Source organism: Stylophora pistillata, chromosome 1 (genome assembly GCF_964205215.1).
Source record: "Stylophora pistillata chromosome 1, jaStyPist1.2, whole genome shotgun sequence".
NCBI classification, from domain to species: Eukaryota; Metazoa; Cnidaria; class Anthozoa; order Scleractinia; family Pocilloporidae; genus Stylophora; species Stylophora pistillata.
Window position 1 is genome coordinate 29,217,107 of NC_142519.1, and position 15,285 is coordinate 29,232,391.

Sequence of the window (15,285 nt, forward strand, 5' to 3'; positions counted from 1 at the left end):
AAACTAATTTCAGTGAAATTTGACACAGACATAAATGCGCACATATAAATTCTTTCTGAGCACGTTCATGTTTGAGCGATTTTATTTCGCCAAAGACAGACTCATCAAGAAATTAGTAATTATGTAGTTTACCATCAAGTACTGCCCCCTACAGATTGAAAAGTAGAAAATGGGAAGTCTTAAAAGCAATTACTGCTTTTTGTTGAAGCACAGATGTACTATGACCTATTTGGGTTTCCCTTTCTCTTCGATCTGAGTGGCAATCACGCACCTCCACTGATCTCGAATAGCCTCTAAACGCAAATTTTATTGAGAGGAATGCGTGACAAACCAATTGAAATATAAATATTCACGTTCAGTTACTCATTGACTGAAAATGGCATAAGCATGCCGGAACATGTCTCTAAAAAAAGTTGTATAATTCTTACAACTTAGATATGTTACCAAAACTGACCAAGATCTGCTACATGCACGGTCGTCTTTCTACTGCCCAAAGGTCATTTGCACACCTTTTTAGGCCTTGGAGCTAAACCTTTGAATCATCTTCCGCTAAAACTTAATATATTTCCGGCATTCATTTCTTTTTGTTAAATAAAAATTCAATAGTGGAAAAGATAGGATTTGTTAACTTCAGCGAAATATGGCACACAATTTATCGAGTAAAACACTTTTGTATTGTTAAACTCAACGAAACGCTTTCCGAAAGAACCCGAATGATTTAGGGTTGCAAGATCCTACGTACATGAGCGGATGAGCATTTGTTTTCTAAATGAGTAGATAATACAGAAAACGGGGGTAGTTCAAATTAAAGAGAGAAGTTTCCCCGAAACATTTTCATTTGCGTAACGATATTTGGTAATTTAAATAGCGCCTAAGCAAACTAACTCTGAAACATTTTAAGGTTGCGACGATCTTTCCTTGTAGAAGAGCAGTGGTCTTACAAAAAGTATTACTCAGTTCCATCGATGATTAATCTACGAAGATTGACCTCTGTTCAGTTTTAAGTCGCAAGCAAAGTTAATCCAATGATACTTCAAGATTCCTTAAGTGCCCCTTTGAAAAAAAATTAAATATATTTCCATTACTAGTGTCCCACAAACGACTTTTCTTCACTCTCTAAATTTCATCATATTTTGATCAGGACGCGAAAGGAATTGACAGCGCTCCCTTAATAAGCACTTTTATGCTTAAACTAATGATCACGGCTACAGCTGAATACGAATTTATTTTCTGAAAAATTACAATCCTTGGAAAGAACCGGTACAAATCATTTTCAGGTTTTGCTTTTGTCAATATGTAAAAAGGAAAAAGATAAGATGTAATTTTAGAAAAATGTGGCACATAGTGGGCGTAATGAAAGACACGTGTGAACACTGAAGTACCAACGACAATTATTGTGTCGTCAATATTTGAATGATATCGTCTAATCACAGGCGGCCCAAGCAGACTGTGTGATTTGGGGGTCTAAAGTTCATTAACGGCAGTAACTAACATATCAAGATCGAATTTTAAGGATATATGTGGGCTGTTAAAAAAAGGGAAAACTAAAAATAAATTAAGAAAAAATTTAAAAGGATAATAAAAGCGAGGAATAAAACATCCGTAGCCGCGTTGTTACCAACGGTCGTTTTAACGCTGTTTTGGTGACTTTCTTTGTAACGCGTGCGGTGTCACCAGTCAACTGTATAATTATAGGAAAAGTTATAAAAAAAAATAAGAAAAAAATTAAAAAGGATAATGAAAGCGAGGAATATATCGTATGAAGTCTCCTTACCTTTTTTCCGTAGCTGCTTTGTCATTTACGGTCTTTCTAACGCAGTTTTGACGACTTTCTTTGTAACGCGTGTGTTGCTACCAGCTAACTGTGTATAAAAAAAAACTCAAGGCTGGAAACTTCAAAAACTGGTCCCGAACACCAACAGTCGCCACCCGAAGGCCGATAAATTCCACAAAAGTCGACCGATCTCCCTTAAATTTCCACCCGCAAGAGCGCTTAGCTATTGCCTACCCGTTTCAGCGGCAAAAGTTTCCAAATTCCGCTGCATCGATCCGAGAGCCGCTCCGTTTAACCACCCATTCAGGCTAAATCGCTCTGTAGGTACGCGTAATCCTTTTGCCCTTACTACGGGATTCAAATATCACAGCGCATCACGACTTCCCAGACGGTGTTATTTGACAATAGGGCAAACGTAACAACCTTCCTAACCATCCCATGGAGAGTCTTTCATTTGGTCAGACGCGCTTTGATATTCGAATAATGAACTTTAGACCCCAAAATCACACACATTACGCTTGGGCCGCCTGTGGCCAATATGATGTGAAAATAATGAACAGCACTTCCTTAATGAAACTTTCCTGTCTGAGTCAATGATCTCGAACACCTCAATAACGACTAGCTTCCTGCATGTATACGAATCAAAAAAGGTGTTCTATTTGCATTGAAATGAAGGACAGGTAAATACTGTTTTTCAGGTGCTTTTATTAATAAAAATAGAAAGGAAAACTATGAGATCTCCTGCATCTATTGATTAGTTAATTTGGTTAGGCAGGGGACGTTAAAGAACCCACTCACGAGATTATTGTGATGTGGTCTGGCCTGTTTACTGGGAATTGGGGGGAGGGGGCATCTGTTAGATTCGCCTTTAATTGATTGTAAATTGCTTAGCAGTCTGGTAAAGTCCCCCGCACAGCGTTATAAAGCGCCATGAGCTCAAGGTTTGAGCGCTATATAAATAAAAGTTATTACTATTGTTAATTTAAGTGAGATGTGACACATAATGTGGGTTGTGAAAGAGAAATTTGTTAACACTGTCGCATAAACAACAATAATAAGTCGTCGAAATTTGAGTAACATCGTCTCACATGACGTGAGATGAATAGACATCGCCTCCTCAATAGTACGTTTGTGTCTGAGTCAATAATGTAGAACACCTATATAAAGATCGGCTTTCTGTATACGAATTCACTGCTTTAAAAAACGGCGTTCACCAAGAATTGAAGAGAGGGAGAGGAGAAATTCATTTCCGTGGTATTCACTTCTTCTTGGTATGTAAAAAGACGACGATTTTATCAAACTATATCGATCTTCAGTGAAATGTGGCATACAGTGTGCCGTGTAAAAAGCAGTTATTTACATTATCACCAAAACTACTGTTTTGCATCCTCTATACTTAAATTCTACTGTTTATTTTGGCGTGATATGAGTAGAAAGCTTCTACACAATAAGAATACTCGTTTTTTGGGCTAGTTCCGTGATACAGCTGCACACAGAATGGATTCCTGTTTACAAATTTATCCCTGTAAAAAGGAGTTCTATCTAAATTGAAGCGAGAGAGCGGCAAAAGCCACTTTTCAGATATTTGTTTCTCTTTCAAATGTAAACAGTCAATAAATGGACAAAATATGTGTGTTTTGGAGTTTTGGAGAGTCTGCTTGTTTGTTTTCTGCAGTAGCGTGTGTAAATCTTGTCTTTGTTACAACGAAAATTGAAGTCAAATGAGGTGCTTTTTCTAGCTAGACACAAGGGGATTTAATGCGACTTTCAGTTATCGCTTTCTGTTCAAAAATTTACGGTAGAAATGTCCAAGTTCAAGAAACTTGCAAATAATTTATTAACGAAAAGGTATTTGCAGAAGATCTCAAAACCTCGCTCAACGTTTCACAAACGAAAGAATTGTTTTGGAGAATTTAGATATTAAATGAATAAGAGTCACATTCATTAAATGTAATTATTTACTGCAAATACCTCTCGTGTTAACTTTCTGAGTTACTTTTTGTGTAGGATTATTAAATTACAAATGGTTTTAGGGCCGCCTTTCAATCTTGTTAAAAACAAATTCAGTACAACAAATTTATTTCGAAAGTTTTTGCAGAAATAAATTAAACCATAGTGATTTGAGAGGGAAACAGAGAAGAGAGAATTAATCCTATCTACCGGCATGAGGTCATGACGGAACTCTTTGCTCAAAAAATTGCCGCTCGGCCGATAAAATAAGAAACAATTATGAAAAATTGGAACGAAGCTAGAGATTTTTTGCAAAGCGACTTAACACAAAACGGTACCGTCCGCTGAGAGCGGGCCAGATGGGAGAACATAGCCCGCTCTCGGAACCAATCACATAGTAGGATTGGAAGAATATTGCTCGCTCACAAACTGAGAAAAAAAAATAAGAGATCTATATTCAATGAAATGCAGCACACAAACTACGGTCGAGTAAAGGAGAGACTATTCAAGAAATTAGTGATTGTGTGGTTTACTATCAAATACTGACCTGTAGATTGAGAAGTAGAAAATGAGAATTCTTAAAACCAAAAGCTGGTTTCTTGTTGAACAACAGATCTTCTGATTAATGTATCGTGAGAAGCATTTAAGAGTCGGTCATTTAGCCCCGTCCGCCAGGATGTTAACAGTAATAAGTAAAACACTTTTCATGGTTTTAAGCTCAGTCAACTGTGAAGTACATGTCTTTTCTGGCGCGCTCGGTAACTCAGAAATTTTTAACTCTTCTGAGGAATTCTCACTGGAACAATTCTTTCTGCAGAGGCAACAAGGAAGTATTTTCATAACTGGAATCAAAATAAAAAAAAACATGCAGCACATGGCGAATTTCGTATCAAATTTAGTGAAATAACTATGATAAACGAAAATTGCATCTTGTCTTTTACGACTGCTATGTGTGATAAACAAGTTCTGGTACTCAAGATGCTAGCTTTTTTGATGCAAAAAGTTAAATCTTGTTTAACCAATTCACTCCTTTGAGACCAAGCTGTAGATAGTTTGGAAATGTAAGCGATGAGAATATCATATCATGGCAAGGCGCCCGGGTATTTGAGTAATTTAATATCTATATATTCTATTAGCATTCTCAAAGGTAATAAACAAGAACAGTTTGGGGATAGATCATATAGTAGCGCTGCCCATGGACTTTGGAATCTGCGCCTGAGTTCAGTGCTATCTATTTCTAGTTTGAGGACATTGATTTCTTTTTTCTCTACAACTCGTCGGTTAGTCCTGATTCGTTATGCACTGCTCATCCTCCTCCTTTTCTACCCCCGCTTAGAACTCGTGAAGACCAGTTCGCCATCAAAATCGCTGAAAAACGGCTCCAGTGCATCAATGCCAAACGGTGAGTCTCGTGTCCTACATCCATGATTATGTACGCCCATGTCGTTGGCCTTAGCTCCTACAGCTTCCATAGCTGAATATGTCGGCAATAAAACACCTTTACTCAAAGCATCCGACATGCTAAAAAGGTAATAAGGGGAAACGTAGGAGCTTACCAAAATTGAATATGACACAAAAGGAACCGAGAAAATGGCCTCAATGTTTAAAATAGTGTTTCTTATCATGACATGAGATGAATGGACAAATGAGTTCTTCCCGTTAAAAGAACCTTCGTGTTCGCTAATGACCTCTAATACCTCTATACAGACAGGCTCTCCGCTGTACAGGAACTCATTGCTTTCAAGAAGCGTTCGACGTAAATTGTAGCGATGGACTAGTAGAAATCATCTTTCAGGTGATCCTTTAATAAATATGTGAGGATTCATTAAAGGAAAAGCATTAGACCCAACTTCAGTGAAATGTGACACATGATGTGCGTGGTGAAATGCAAATGTTTTGAGATTGTCGCTTAAACTACTATTTTGCGTCTTCAATATTTGGGTGATATCGTCCATTTTGGCGTGCGATGAAAACATATATACATACATAAATCATACAAACTTTATTTCCTTTAGAATTTTGGATTAGTCAGATAAAATAAGCTAATAGCTTCGAGAAATAAAAACGTTAACAAAAACAAAGTAACTCCAAAAATGTAACTATGATTAGACCGATTTGTTTCCCTAGACAAAGCTACATGAATTCAGGCGTTGTACACGTCTCTTGAAATCAGCAAAATTACCAGTTCTTAATCCTTCAGCATTCGATTGGCAGGAAAATATCAGAAGGAACGTAGACCATAACTAGTGAGTGTTTCCTTCAGACTCACTAAGAGACGACACGTGGCTGCCAGGCAAAGTATAGTTTGTACAGCGAGTAGTATATATACATTTCTCATATAAGAAGAATATTGAAGAATATTAAGCTTCTGTAGACTAATGTTGAAAATTTTGAAGTGCACCCAGTGTCCAGAGGAGGAATTTCGACCTTGCCAAGCAGGGTCAGTAGAGTCAAAAGTGTAATCATTTAATATAAAAGTGCGGCAGACTAAAGACTTGGTACAACTTAAGAAATCATCTCTAGAAAAACCGTTGCGAAAGCGTAACATCACGTTGAGTTGATTACAAATTTTCTTCTAAGGATAAGTTATGTGGTAGTCCGGAGAATTGAGTCCGTTTCCTATTAATAGTCATTCCGGAAATATCCAATTCTTTTTTAATAAGAACGCCAGTAAGAAACACCTGTAGAAAGATGGGTTTTCCCATGATACGAATTTATTGCAGTAAAGGAAAAGCGTTCGACTGGAATTGACGCGAGGGTCTTGTGAAAATCATGTTTAAAGCATTTATTTCTTCTCGATATGTAAAGATTTGATAAATTAAGCAGACTTAGAACACATGATCGGTGCCGCCGCAGTGAAAGGCATACTTATTAATACCGTCGCACAAACTAACCTCATTACATCCTCAGTGTCGTCCATCTTGACGTGGGATGAATGGACATCTATCCCTTGATTAAACAGCTCATGTTTGGCTAATGATCTGGTACAGCTTCAAACAGCCTGTCTTCCTGTATACGAATTTATTGCTATAAAAAGAGGATTTTTATCTAAACTAAAGTGCTCAGGAGAAGCAAAAATTACACTTGTGCATTTCATTTCTTTTATGATATGTTGCAAGTCGATAATGGAAAGGATAAGATTTGACTTACATAAAACAATCTACCGAGTAACAGACAGCTTTAATACCAATTACGCATCAACTTCTTTTTTTATACTGAATATCCTTCATGAGATGAGATGAATAGACAGCACTTCATAACGTTGCGAAAGCGTAACATCACGTTGAGTTGATTAAAAATTTTCTTCGAAGAATAAGTTATGTGGTAGTCAAAATTGAGTCCATTTCCTATTAATAGTCATTCCGGAAATATCCAAGTCACTGAGAAAGAAAACTGGTGGTCAGGGTGAGCAATAACTAAAGCCTGATGTTTCTTCGCGTTGGCAATCGTGCCATTCTGGCTGTGCCAGAATGAACAATTCTCCTTTAATAAGAACGCCAGTAAAAAACACCTGTAGAAAGATGGGTTTTCAATATACGAATTTATTGCAGTTCGACTGGAACTGACACGAGGGTCTTGTAGAAATGATGTTTAAATTATTTGATTCTTCTCGGTATGTAAAGAGTTGATAAATTAAGCAGACTTAGAACACATGATCGGTGCCGCCGCAGTAAAAGGCATACTTATTAATACCGTCGCACAAACTAACCCCATTACATCCTCAGTGTCGTCCATCTTGACGTGGGATGAATGGACATCTACCCCTTGATTAAACAGTTCATGTTTGGCTAATGATCTGGTACAGCTGCAAACATCTTCCAGTATACGAATTTTTGCTATAAAAAAAGGATTTTTATCTAAACTAAAGTGCTTAGGAGAAGCAAAAATTACACTTCTGCTTTTCATTTCTTTTATGATATGTTGCAAGTCGATAATGGAAAGGATAAGATTTGACTTACATAAAACAATCTACCGAGTAACAGACAGCTTTAATACCAATTTCGCAAAAACTACTATTTTTGTATCTTTAATTAGCATGAGTAATACTAAATATCCTTCATGAGATGAGATGAATGGACAGCACTTCGTTTACATTTGAGCTAATCATAAAGCACTGGCACAGACGAAGGCAGACTGGCTTCCTGAATCCAAATTCGTTGCCTAAAAAGCATTCGATCTGAACTGAAGTACTTAACCAGCGACAATCATTTTTTCAGGTATTCACTTTTAATTAGTAATGTGACAAATTTAATAAAGGAAAAGCATTAGAACGTCAATAAAATGTGACATAATGTGCGCAGTGAAAGGCAAATTTATTTACACTGTCGTGCAAACCACTGTTATTGCATCCTCAACATCGTCCATCATAACTTGAACTGAATGGACGGCTCTTCCTTAACCCTTTCCACTATTAAGGAGAATTTGCTTAACAGTCAAGAGCCTCTTTAGCTGGTGATCGTTTCCTTTGTTCTTGTGACCGAAATGTGTGATTCTGAGTAAGGAGAAAATGGATGCTAGTCACTCTTAGCTGTCAAAGGGGTAATTAAATCCTTATTACTGTGAAAGCTATTGGTCTGGAACAGTTGTATACAGACTGACTTTCTGGATACGAATTTAAAAGAAAAGTGAGGGAGCAGCAGAACTGAATTACTTTTTCCATATTCATTTCTTTTTTAAATAATAAACGACGATAATGGAAAAGATAAGATTTAACTTCAGTAAAACGTGGAACACTATTTACCGAGTAAAGGACAACTTTATAACTAATGTCGCACATACTACTCTCTCAATATTTGAACTGATATCATTTATCATGACATAAGATGAATGGACAGCTCTTCGCTCTATTATTTTAGAGAGTTTTTCGGCTCTGGTACAGCCGTACACAGATCGGCTTTCTGAACTTGAATTCTTTGCTTCAAATGATGGACCAGCAAAAGTCATTTTTCAGGTCTTCCTTATCTTAATATGAAAGAAGTAAAAAAAGGGAAAAGATGAGAATTAATTTCGATAAAATGTGACGAATAATGTGCGTAGTTAAGGACACATGTGTTACCACTGTCATATAAACTACTATTTTCACATTTTCAGTATTTGAATAGCATTAGGAGGTGGGATGAATGGACAGTGCTTGCTTAATAAGGGCGTTAATTTTTCAGCTAATGATCATGAATAGCTGAATTGATTAATAAAGTGTTTGATCTGAATTGAAGCGATGGACCAGCCAAATAAAATTTTCAGGTATTCAGTCCTTTTTTTAATACGAAAGAGGTCAATTAGAAAAAATTTTAGTCAAATGTGACAACTTGCGTAAAGAAAGGCAAATTTGTAAACACTGTCGTACAAACTACAGCTATTACATCCTCAATATTTGAATTATGTCATCAGTTGTGGCATGATAGGTGGACAGCGCTTTCTTAATTAAAAGTTTTTGTTTGAGTCAATGCTCACGAACATCTTTATAAAGACTGGCTTTCTGTATTCGAGTTCATTGCTGTGAAAGAAAGCGTGCGATCCAATCTGAACTGAAGGAGCAGTAAAAGTAATAATTGTTGTCTTATCTTCTGTTTGGTATATAAAATGTCTATGATTTGATCAAAATAGATCTATCCTCGGGTAAAGTTATTATTAACGGTATCCCCCAGACTACTGTTTTTGCACCCTCTTCACTGAAATAATAATATCGTCTGTTGCGGCGTGATGTAAATGGAAGGCTCCTTCCCAATAAAAACCTTCATATTTAGGATAATGATGTGGCAGAGCTGTTTAACAGACTACCTTCAAAATTCATTTCTGTAAAAAGGTGTTTGATCTAAATTGAAGTGAGGAAGAAGTAAGGGCCACATTTCAGACAATAATTTTTTTTGATAGGTAAAAAATTGAAAACATGAAAAAGATGATCCATATTAAGTGAAATGTAGCTCACAGTCTACCGAGTGAAAGACATATTATTCGAGAAATTCGTAACTATTTAGTTTATTGAGCAAATGCTGTCTTAGGCCCGGTTCAAACGTCGAACTTTATTTGTGCCGAACCTAATTATTAGGTTCGGCACATGTAAAGTTCCACGTTTGAATCAATTAGGATCGACGCTTTTGTTTTAGGGTCGATTCTACCGTTCTATTCGACTGAGCTTGTCGAATAGAACGGCAAAAGATCGACTTCGATTCATACGTCGATCTTCATGTGTGCCGTGCTTAATGCATACGTTATGAATATATTAAATGAGTAATTTTTTCCCACAATCCTACTAGTTTTTAGGTAGTTGCCATGCGCATAAGATTACATTCGAAAAAAATGGCGGGGAAAGAGGAACAATGTTGTTCTTCGTGCCTAAAGAATAAAAAATATACTTGTTTAAGGTGCAAGGAATACTTCTGTATGCCCTGTTCTGTCTTGGAGAACGATGAAACTGTCAGGGGCTGGAAAATGGGCAGTTCGGTAGCATATTGCGAGCCAAGTTTCAGAGAAGCAGGCCGTTGCAGACTGTAGATACGCCTACAGCTGCCATCTCTTCAATGGTATATAAATAATCTCCGCGGCCTAATCGATATAAACAAAGCGCTAGCCTCAGTTCTGGGGAGATTGGATCCTATGTCACTATTTCTCTAGAAAGAAATTGGCCAATGCGATTTAATATGTATCTGAACGTTGACCGCGAAATCCGAAATGTTTTCTTGAATCTTGCCTCTGAATAATTGTTCCAAGCACTCTTCTACCATCCAGTGTTTCTCCTCAACCGACGACAGGAGCGAGACACAGGGGGGATATTGTTTCGTTGCGATGAAATAAAAAACAAAACAAGAGAACAAGCATTCAAAACTCTCCTCCTCCGAGCAACCAGGTGGTTTAACGCCATTTGCATGTTAAGGCGCCTTCTTCTTCCTTCACGGATGGCATTAGAGATGAGAAATTCTTGCGAGTTGTTTCTCGCGCGAATTTTCCGAAAACTCCCTCATGTTGAATCCTCTTGGGTTCATATCAGTAACCGCTCACCGTAAAGGTTTTCTTTTGTTGTTCGGCATTTAGGTTCGACTGCATTAGGTTCGACGTCTGAGTCAACCGTCGAACTTAATTGTCTGGGTCGAACCAAATAGATATTAGGTGCGGCACATGTAAAGTTCGACGTTTGAACCGAGCCTTACAGACTGAAATGAACAAATGAGAATTCTCAAAAGAAATAACTGTTTTTTTTATGCCACTTTTTAATGAATAACGGTTCTCCTGATTAATGTAATGTGACCAGCATTTAAGTGTTCATCATTTAGACTGTGTCTAAGAGGACGATAACAATTAAAACAGTTCACTTTTTCATATTCAGTTTATCAATCTGAATGACACATCTTTTGTGGCGCGCACAATAAGACGTACATTCAAAATCTACTGAGAAATTAATTGAATTCTCATTTGAACAAGCTTTACTGAGAAGGTAGGAGAGAGGCAGTTGTCATGAAATCGAAATAAAAAAATAAACTTGGCAAAGTTTAAATCAAATTTTTAAATTGTGGAAATTGAACTTAAAGCCTCATTTCAAGCATGGCACTTTTCTGGCAAATAACAATTTTTTAAAATAGTTATAAAATTCCCAGGCTACATCTCTTCGTTTCCAACAACCACAGTATCGGAGCGAGAAATCCGAAGGTCTGATTCTCGATTCCTCATACGGAATCAGAATTTTTTTCCTTCCGCTCGTGACTAGACGAAACACATCTGTCTATATTTTTTTCCCGAGCTCAAAACTTACCATCTTTCTTATTCTTTACAAGTTCTGGTAAGATGGTAGCAGCTTTGGATGCAAAAAGATGATTCTTGTTCACCCGTTTAAGATCGAGATGTAGATAGTTTGGAAATGCAAGCGATGAGAATATCATACCATGACATGGCGCCCGAGTATTTGAGTAATTTAATATCTCTATATTACCTCCGTCCATGTAAAATCTACGTCTCAACAATGTATCTGGTATTCTATTGGCATTCTCAAATTAAAGGTGATAAACAAGAATGCTTTGGGGATTGATCATTTAGTAGTGCTGCCCATAGACTTTGGAATCTGCGCCTGAGTTCAATTCAATCTATTTCTAGTTTGAACATATTTTCTAAGAAAGACTTAAAAAGTTTCTTTGGCATTGATTTTTTTCTGTTAGGCATTTTTTTAGTAAGCATTTATTTTTTCTCTTCACCTCGTTAGTTAGCTCTGATTCCATGCGTTAACGTAAGCATTTCCATGCACTGTTTTTCCTTCTCTTTTTCTCCCCTCGCTTAGAAGTCGTAAAACCCACTTCGCCATCAAAATGAACAACAGCTCCAGCGCATCAATGCCAAACGGTAAGTCTCGTATTCTGCATCCATGTTTATGTACTTCCATGACGTTAGCCTTAGCTCCTGTAGCTTCCGAATTCAAAATTGGTATAACATTTGCATATGCATTCATTTTTATTATCGCTTCGCTCGGTAAATCAAAGGGGTTGTAAGCAGTCGTGAGAGCCATACGCGGCGTACTCATTTCTTTTTTCATACATAAAAAACTCGATCAAAGGAAAAGGTCAAACCCCACTACTAAAAAATGTGAAAAACAGTACCGAGTAGAGAAAGAGTTAGCAGCAATATTGCACAAAGGACTATTTAAGCATCCTCGGTATTTTAAGGATATCCTCCATTTGGGGGCGTGAGATAAATGGCAAGCTGAAGTTTATGAGTCTCTAGCAATCTAGCATTGCCGCTTCGATCAATATGCAAACAGAAAAAGGAATAGAAGGATAATTTAAAGGGTGAGGTTTCTAGTAGAGTGGAATCCTTCGTTATTCTGATCCTGCTATATCCACATCCGCCGACGCATCTGGCCAATAAAATTTTATGTTCGTCACAAATAGAATGGAATGTCCAAAAAGAGCTCTTTACTTCCACTGCACTCAAAGAGGCATCAGTAACTGTTTTATGGTATCATCTATATCTATTTAGGCAGTTATTGTTTCCCTCTGCAGCCTTACCTGCTCTACCCATTGTTTCACGAGATTTCTCTCCGGAATTCATCTATATCTATTTAGGCAGTATTTGTTTCCCTCTGCAGCCTTACCTGCACTACCCATTGTTTCACGAGTTTTCTCTCCGGAATTCAAAATTGATATAACATGTACATTGTAATTATTTTTATCCTCGCTTTGCTCGGTAATTCAATAGGATTGTACGTAGTCTTAGACAGGTCTTCTACCAACGTCACGAAGAGTGGAATACTGTGCTATGCTAATCTTGAACCCATCCACCCTCACTCCTCGTTGAAGAAATTTAATATAGGTGACTACACATATTTATGCAATTTGTGTTTTCTTTTGCAGCAACAACTGTCCCACCCGGTGATCCATCATCAGGTTTCTCTTTGGAATTCAAAATTAGCATAACAATTGTATATGCAGTTATTTTTGTCATCGCTTTTCTTGGAAATTCATTTGGGTTGTACGTTGTAATAAAGAAGTCTTCTTCTACCAGCATCACGAACTTATTCATCGCTAACATGGCCGTTGCAGATCTGTTGTTGACGGTTACAATCATGCCGTTTCAGGTGGCTTTTATTTTGGTGGATGTCGCTTGGATTCCAGGAATATTAGGAAACGTGACATGCAAGCTGGTGTTCTACATTATCCCAGTTTCAATCGCGGCAACTGTGTTCACGATGATGTTCATTTCCTTCGATCGATTTTACGCCATATTCTATCCATTGAGAGAGAAGATCTTCCGAAAGCCAAAAATACTGTCCGCCACAATTTGGATTCTATCTTTAGCGCTGATAGTGCCGTATCCTATGATGTACCGAGTCCAGTATTCTCATGACTCGGGCGAGCATCTATGTTTACAATTGTGGCCCTGGCAAGACGAAAATGATTCTACATTTGCTGAAACCTATCGTGTACTAGGGATCTTTCACATCACGATTTTCGTTTTACTCTACGCATGGCCCCTTACAACAACTATCATTATCCACTTCTTAATTTGTCGTAAATTGTGGCTTCGAAAGATCCCGGGAAATGTGACAACTACCAATCACGCCGCAGCTGAAAAATCCAAACGCAAAGTTGTGCGGTTGTTAGTTATAATCGTCTTGGTATTTGCAATCTGCTGGTTTCCAAATTACGTTAGTCATTACATTTGGTACGTGCGACCTGACCTTATCAGTTCGATACCGAGTGAAGTACAACTATGCTTCTTATGGCTAGCACACGCAAACAGCGCAATGAATCCATGTCTTTATATTTTGCTGAACACCAAGTTTCGAAAACAACTCTTCATCACGATGACTTGCTATCCAAGTTTTCGAGTCAGGAGGAAGAGAACGAGGAAGAGAACAGTTTTACAACTGGTGGCACCATGTGGAAAATGATGTCGTTTGGTCGGATAACGGCCTACACATTGCCGCGTAGTCCCTCAGAGACACGGGAAAAAGGGTACACAATTATGTCCTTGTCATGGATGAGCATCAAAGAGGGAACCTCATATCTAAACAGTCCACCAACTCAGAACCAGAGTCAAAACTCCTCACGAAACACTTGTAACAGCGGAGACGACGCGCTCCAAGTGTACCGTTTGTCTTAAAAGCTGGTTTATTGATGATTTCCCTGGTCGCTGATAGTTGCATCTTCGAATGATACAACAAAACGTCTGCGGGTTTAGATGCGTTGCTTTCCAAAGAGGAAACAGGCCTAAATGGTTGAGTTTAAACTTTTGTGTTCGAGTCTATCAGATTAAAAACAGTTTTCCATTGCCTTTGGAACAGTTTGGATTACTTGATCTGATGATTTGAAACAAGACAAGGTTGCTCCTTAAACATCGTCTTCGCCATAACGTAGCTGAACAGAAACAACTGGACAGTTTGTGTGATTTAGAATAAGCTGTACATATGTAAATACCTTACAGTCCAAACGGGCGTAAGGGGTATGTAGTCTTAGGCGAGTATGTTGAAAACGTTCTCTATGTGGATGGATAACGTAAGCCATAAGTTATCGTTAAATCCAGCAGATCGGTAGAAAATTAACTCAGTGTAAAGAGCGTTTTAGTCGGAGTCTTCTAGTAAGTGTATGTGGCAGATTGTTTTTATTGATTTAAGGGCAAGAGTGCATGAAAAAAGCCCGAGTCACCTCACTTACCACCACGCCTTTGCAAGTCTACTGTACAAATTAATCGAAACACTTTCATTGGTACAGAAACTTTTGATCTTTGAACCTAGATGATGTTCGTAGGTTTTAAGAAGTTTTATTAATCATGGGAATAATAAATTGTTGACTCAAGAAGAGTACACCACGGGAATTTAGCATTCGTAATTTAGCATTTAGCATTCGTAATTTTCCAATCAAGAACGAAAATTTTTATTGAAGCTATTCAATAGAGGGTTAACAAGTGAGCTTACCGTAATCGTGTAAAAATAAATTGATTCAGTTAACTGCAGTACACAATATGGTCATGATCGTCAGAAAAACGTACAGTTAGGGACAGCTAAATCGTTTGAAGTATGGGAAGGGATGAACAAATTTGGTCAACCGTTACGCATCGGCGGCCGCATAGAGTCATCTCAG

General features: G+C 37.7%; 1 pseudogene; it reads left to right on the top strand.

Annotated features, from left to right (window-relative positions):
- Positions 1–12,983: 12,983 nt before the first annotated feature.
- Positions 12,984–15,040, top strand: LOC148742001 (prolactin-releasing peptide receptor-like; annotated as a pseudogene).
- The last annotated feature ends 245 nt before the right edge of the window (positions 15,041–15,285 follow it).